Raw genomic sequence first — 6,000 nt, forward strand, 5'->3', positions numbered from 1 at the left:
CTAAATCTGGTAATAAATAGTGACTTTGTCGAGAAGAAGCCCTAATCTCATCCTTTGTGTTTGTTTCCATAATTGGATCAATTGCTCGAGGTTTTTAGTGGATCGGGTTCCTCATAAGTGAATTATACTTGAGCGAAACCTTGAGTGGTAGGAGTAAGCTATTTGGCACCAAATTGTCTAAACACCATCAACGGAACATAACTTACCACACCCCATAGTCCTAAGAGTGACATCTACGGTTCATTTTCTTCTTAATACAACATAGGCATAAGGGGCATCCATAGCACCATCTATTCTATTTCATTTCCAATAAGCCTTTATAGGAATAAAATCCATTTTTCTTTAATCTTCAATGTCGGTCATGCACTCTTACACAATTCTTCGATTGGTGCTTTATTTTAAAGGTACGACTTTGAAAATGCACTCTTCCCACATTTAAAGTGACTTCTGACTTATACATACAACAACAGTGCATAACTTATAAAGCATACTTTTTTATTTTATCGATAGAAATTCAATAACATGATGATTTTTGCTAAGACTACTAGTGCAGGATTAATTGCTTGGATTTTAATTTACTAAAAAAAGTCCACTATGGTAGCTCGATGTAGCCCAAAGTTTTCAGAAAGATTATCATGCCATACAATGCCAAAGCAAATATAACTATGCCTTAATCAACATCTAAATGCCCTTGAAAAAAAATTATGAAAAAAGTCCCAACGAATACCAAAATGTTCACTTTTAAGCTTCGTGAAAGAATCTATGGTTTCCACTTAACCCACATAAGCTTGGCTAACTTTTTCCCTTAACCTAATTTTGGCTTATAGGTAAAAACCTTATTCGAACATTATAGTTATATCCTAAGCAAAACCAAGTACCCTTCAATGGTCGGCACAAAATCTTCCTAATAAAAAGTAAAGCGTCTATAGGATGGGTCCTGAAATTGTATAAATGCTTTAATAAATTATTTCTTGATCACTACCAGAATGAAAGATGCAATGTTCCCATACTTTCTGTAAAATTTTTTTGTTCTTTCTTTACTTAATTGACCCTAGATGATGGCTAAATCTTTTAAATTATTTTAGGTAAGATCTAAATGTACCTTTTCAGATAACTCAGGCACATAACCGATAGGTGAACAATCTCAATTCTTTTGCTAGGCTTCATTTGACTAAACATGTACTTCATTATATGATTTACATGGGACATTAATAGATAATAAGCAAATCTGTAGCTCTACGAGATCCATGAAAGAAATTCTCGAAAAAAAGGTGTCTTTGAGTAATTACCTTAATGGAGAACTATATGATACAATTTATGTTAAAGGAAAAAGAGAATAAATCAAAATTGAGTTAGTATAAGGATGTGGTTTGAGATTGAAAAAAAAAATTTTAAAGATTTTTTTATTTTATTTTTTTAACATACAATTTTTATTTCTGCATGTTTTGAAATTAAGTATTTTCTATGACAGGGTGGGTAAGGCTCTATCTAAGTTTGGCTTTTTATGGCTTACTATACGCTTGGTTCATATTAACATGTGACTAAAGGTTCTCAAATTGTTCCCCACTATTGTCCATGCTAGATTAGTAAGGTACCCTAATCCTCATTCATTATAGGCTATGAATGGAAATGGTTAAGTAAAAGTAAAAGTATTTCGCTTGTCATTACGGAGATTATCACTTCATGAAAGCATAGGTACTTACTTCCTTTAATAAAGGATAGAGCCAGGGTATAGAGCTTATGCATGAAGTGTAATGTGTCATCATATATGCAAATGTCTCCTAATTTATTAAGAATAATATATACAAAAAATAATTGAATAAAAAACATAGTTAAAAAATAATGTGATTGAAATTTTCTTTTTTTTTGTTTTGTTTTTGTTTTTTTATTTTTTTTATTGAAAAAAATTAAATCAAAATCAAGAAAATTAAAATTAAATACCGATTAAGACTTTTTAAATAAAAAATGAAGATAACACCTAATTAATTTTTTACCTAACTCTTGAAAAAAAATGGCTTCCCCAGTGGAGTCATTAAACTGTTGTACAATTTTAGAGCCACATAATAAATTTGAAAACAACAATAAAAAAATAGAATAGTCACCAATCTTTTTTGGTTATGTGTGATTAGCCACCTATTAAAATTTATCTTTTTCAATAAAATCCTTAAAATTAATTAAAACTTATTAAAAAAATAATTTTAAGATATGTGAAACAGTTTAGGTCTAAAAATTGGTTATGCGTGAAGAATAATTAGCACCTCTCATAGTGCCCATTTAAAACAATACCAATTAATTATATGTTTTCCATTAATCTTAGATAAAAAAAGTCTTAGTTTCGGTATTTAAAAATAGTTTCCCTAATTTCTTTTGTTTATCTTAGTTTTGTTTTTTCCCTTTAATTTATTTTTTATTGTTATTCTGTTTTATTTGAGAAAAATAAATTATAATCCTTTTATTGAAATAATTCTTAAAATATTTTTGTATGTTGGAAACATTAAAAGAACTTTTTCTCATCTAGAAATTTTTTAGGCATCGTTTTTCATAATACCTTAATATTGCATCCTCGGAAGTTCATATTTATTTTTCATAAAAACAAAGATATGTATGCAATGCGATTGACAATATATTGATGCATACATTTTATTTTTTCTTTAAAAATTTTATTAGTTTTTTTAATTAGTATTATTTTTTTATATTTTTGGAAGAAAAAGAGATTATATTGAAATTTTTTTATCAATAATTCAATACGCTAGTAGTATTTAAAAAAATCTTCACCTAAAGTTTTTTTAAGGCATCACTACTCGAAATAAGTTAAAATCTTATCATCAAATAAAACCTTCTTTTCCCTCATTTTTATTATCTTTATTTTTTATTTTACTCATTTTATTTTATTTTATTTTACTTTATAGAGAAAAGAAAATTTTTATTTCATTTAAAACTTTTTATAAATATTTCAATATGTTGGTAGTATTTTAAAAAAAATATTCTCACTTAGAGATTTCATAGGCATTACTATTCGAAATACCTTAGAATCTTATCATCGGATAAAAATTTTTTCCCTTTTTTTTTAGTTTTTAGTATTTTTTAAAATTTAAAATTATTAAAAGTTTGGATGTTATTTTCATTATTTATTATTATGTTTTAAAAGATAATGTATATTTATTTTTTTGAAAAATTTTGAAATTAAAATTTGTGTAAACAAAAAAAATAGATAACAAAGAAAAAAGAAAAGAAATGTAAACATTACCTAGACCTTCTAGCCTAAAGTGATTTGTTGGGTCCGGTCTGGTTCGGATGAACCGATGTTAATTTGAATGGAAAACAAATGGTTCACTAGTGGTCCAATTAGTTAGGTTGGTCTGAGAATGGTTTAGAAGTGGTTTAACTGAACCAGTTATGGAATGGTTGAAAGGGGCAATGGTGGGTTAGGTGTACGGGTTTGGAGTCAACTCACGAGTTGGCACATGGAATCGAGGTTTTATATGGCATCATTTTAGGCCTTCTCCTTACTATAAAAGACACTTTTTTTTCAATTCATTTCTTCTCTCCTTCACCAAAAATATATTTTTTTCTCTCAAAACCAAAGTAGAAGCCCTTTAATAAACCTAAAAAAATGGATTGTTTAGTGTCGAGCAAGCCGTTACCTTGTTTATTGCCGACAGTTGCCTCTGGTGGTAAAAAATCATCCAAAAAATACCAAAATGATCCTCACACCCTCCCCTATCAACTTTTAGCCTACTTTTCACTAAAAACTACCCCAATCTCCCTAAATCGACCTTTAAAGTATTTAGCAAACTTTTTTTTTTGGATGTTGGTGTTAGGTTCCATGTTGGAAGGGACTGTGGTATTTTTTGTTTGTTTGTTTGGTTTACAATGGCTTGGATTTTTTTTTCTTGGCAATTTTGGTTCTAGTTGATTTTTTAGGCTAGAAAGATTTTTTTTTGATTTGATTGAAGCTTTTTTTCTTATTTTTTTAGGGTAGTTTTTGTTGCTTTTTTTGGTAAGATTTCCTTTTTTTTAGGTTATTTTTTGGCAGAGTCTTCCTCATTTTTTCCCTTTGTTCATGCATAATCATTTTTATACTTGATTTATAGAGCTGGCTTGGGGATATTCTTCCACATTTCGGCCATGATTTATGCTAGAAAGGTGATGGTTGCAGGTGCGACTAGCTACTAGCAACTGTGGCCGTTGCGGGTAGGTGGGTTGGTGTATGGTAGTTTTGCAGATGAGAGAGGTCGTCATGATTAGGTAGGTGGGGTGGCTGTGGGTAAGTGGTGGCTCAAGCAAGTGAGTTGCTAGTGTCAAGCACGGCATCCACTACTATCGGTCCTTGATTTTCTCTTTTTTTATTTTAAATTTTTTTTAATTATTATATTATTATTACCATTTAACAAATAAAAATTAACAAATAAAGCTGAATAAACAAAATTGGGCCTTTAAATGGGCTCTATCTTAGGCCCTGGGTCAAATAAATTGAAATCAAACTTCGGCCTTAAAACCTTGATAAAACTCGAACTTAAAACTGAAGCCTAATTTAGAAAACTTGAACGAATTTGGTGTTTACACATAGAGAGTGACGTTGATTTGTTAATAAGGTTCTGGAAGTGTGCCAAGAAAGCCTCTGGCTCTATCTTACCTGCTGCAATATCGTCCCGATTAGTGAAATACTAAAATCCCTTTACTTTTTGTTAAAAATATCTTTAATGAATTTTGAGATGTTCTTTGAGTTTTTTTAGTTTATTTTCAAATAGAATTTATTTAATTTATTTTGTTTTTTTGTTTTAATTATAGGAATATACATTAAAAGTGATTGTTTAAGGTAATTGCTTATTTAAGGTAATTTTGAAGATTATGTGGTTTTTTTTTTTAACTTATTTTTTAATTTTGTTTGGTTCTTAATAGTTATTTATTCTAATGTTTTTCTATTATTCTTTTAGAAATATTATTGTAGGTTAAATGTGAATGCTAATGAGGTTTGTACTATCTCTTAATTTTCAAGTGAATTGGAAGCTTTCATTTCTCTTTGCCTATCCTTTTGGTCCTTCGACGTTGATTGGAGCTTCCATTTCTCCCTCTCTTTATCTCTCCAGTTTTAAACTATGTTGGGATATAGGCCATCTAGCTATATGTTTAGAATCAAACTCAGTAAAGGTTGTGTTAAAACTCGAAAGATTCCTCCCTATTTTGATCTTCATTTTAATTTGATTCAAGCTTGTAGGGATTATAAATAGAGAGATTGGATTTTTAAGATGCATCATATTCATTGATACTCCAATTTTTGTGCGACTAGATGGCATTTTATGCTAAATAACGGTCCATTGGATTTCACGTAGTCATGGAATCCCCTGATAGAACTAAATCTCTTTTGTATAGTTTTGGGTTTTTACTTGGTTTTAACCACTTCTAAAAGCAAAAAGGTATATTTTAGATACAAATAATAATATTTAATAAAATAAAAATAAAATTTTTATATTTTATATTGAAAAATGCATGATTTTAATTTTTATATGAAAAAGTTCTATTAATACCTAAGTAACATATTTTAGTCATTTGCTTATTTGGTAATTAAAGTACGTTTTATTTAATTAATTGCTATTTGTTACTGGATGCAGACGTTAAATGTGCGCTTGGATACAAAATTGGTTATTTTTTTTTATATGAAATAATTTTAATAGAATAATGGAGTTTTTATTGGTTTGTACATTATTTGATACTCTTATTTGCTTTTCTTCTTAAGATTTGTGTGGATTTTATGATTTATAATACTTAAATGAATAGCAAATTTCTATGCTTAAATGAATAGCATATATGTTTTGCTAAAACTTATTTACAGTTTACATGTTTAAATCCTTAATAATTTCTTAAGGTGAAGATGGGATTTTAAGTAGAGTTTTTGTATCCAATGCTGTTATGGAATTGCTTTTTATTGTTTTAACTAATCTGGGTATTGTGCCACCTAATTGAAGGCCAACTATGGAAGATGAAAGGAGGAAAGGAGGG

The sequence above is a fragment of the Durio zibethinus genome, chromosome 13, assembly GCF_047325235.1.
Source record: "Durio zibethinus cultivar Kanyao isolate XHJ-2024 chromosome 13, ASM4732523v1, whole genome shotgun sequence".
NCBI lineage: Eukaryota > Viridiplantae > Streptophyta > Magnoliopsida > Malvales > Malvaceae > Durio > Durio zibethinus.